At 41.4% G+C, this 863-nt stretch overlaps 1 non-coding gene across 1 annotated transcript; it reads right to left on the reverse strand.

Annotated features, from left to right (window-relative positions):
- Positions 1 to 457: 457 nt before the first annotated feature.
- LOC131229948 (small nucleolar RNA R71) lies at positions 458 to 564 on the reverse strand. Its single transcript, XR_009163683.1, has one exon. It is a non-coding gene; the product is annotated as a small nucleolar RNA R71 (small nucleolar RNA).
- Positions 565 to 863: the final 299 nt, after the last annotated feature.

Raw genomic sequence — 863 nt, forward strand, 5'->3', positions numbered from 1 at the left:
TCTGGATTTAGAACTAGCACCGTTTGATCCTGAGATTGAAAGAACAATTCGTGAAAGATTGAGAAATAATTCTGTTGAAATGGCGAATGAGACTGAAGTTAAAGCTCTCAAAGATTATTCAGCTCCTGTCCAATTTAATGCGCCTTCATGCATAGTGTTGCCAACCACTACGGCAGCACACTTTGAACTTAAACCTGGAGTCATACAATTGTTGCCATCCTTTTATGGATTGGACAAAGAGGACCCATATCATCATGTGAAAGAATTCTTAAACATTTGCTCCACCTTTAAGTTCCAAAACTTCTCAGACGATTCGATCCGCCTACGCCTATTTCCTTTTTCTTTGAAGGATAAGGCGAAAGCATGGTTGAATTCTCTAGAAGTTGGATCTATCACTACATGGGACCAACTGTCTAAGAAGTTCTTAAACAAGTTCTTCCCCGTTCACAAAACCAATGCCCTCCGTAGAGAAATCACTAACTTCACACAAAAAGAGGGCGAGCACTTTCATGAATGTTGGGAAAGATGGAAGGACTTGCTTCTTAAATGTCCTCACCATGGTTTTGAGAAGTGGCAACAAGTTCAATACTTCTATGACGGTCTGACACCACAGAACCGTCGCATGGTTGATGCCACCAGTGGAGGGTCATTCATGACCAAAAGTGATGTCGAAGCGTGGAACTTCTTTGAAACTTTGTGCGAAAATTCCCAGCAATGGGATTATTCAAATAGAGGTGATAGAAGTCCCCAACAACAAAAGAGAGGTGGTATATATGAGATAGGAGTCATACCAGAGCTAAGTGCCAAGCTTGATAACCTGACAAAGAAAGTTGATGCTCTGGTATTGAATAATGGACCACCAC

This window comes from Magnolia sinica, chromosome 16 (genome assembly GCF_029962835.1).
Source record: "Magnolia sinica isolate HGM2019 chromosome 16, MsV1, whole genome shotgun sequence".
In the NCBI taxonomy this organism is placed as follows: domain Eukaryota; kingdom Viridiplantae; phylum Streptophyta; class Magnoliopsida; order Magnoliales; family Magnoliaceae; genus Magnolia; species Magnolia sinica.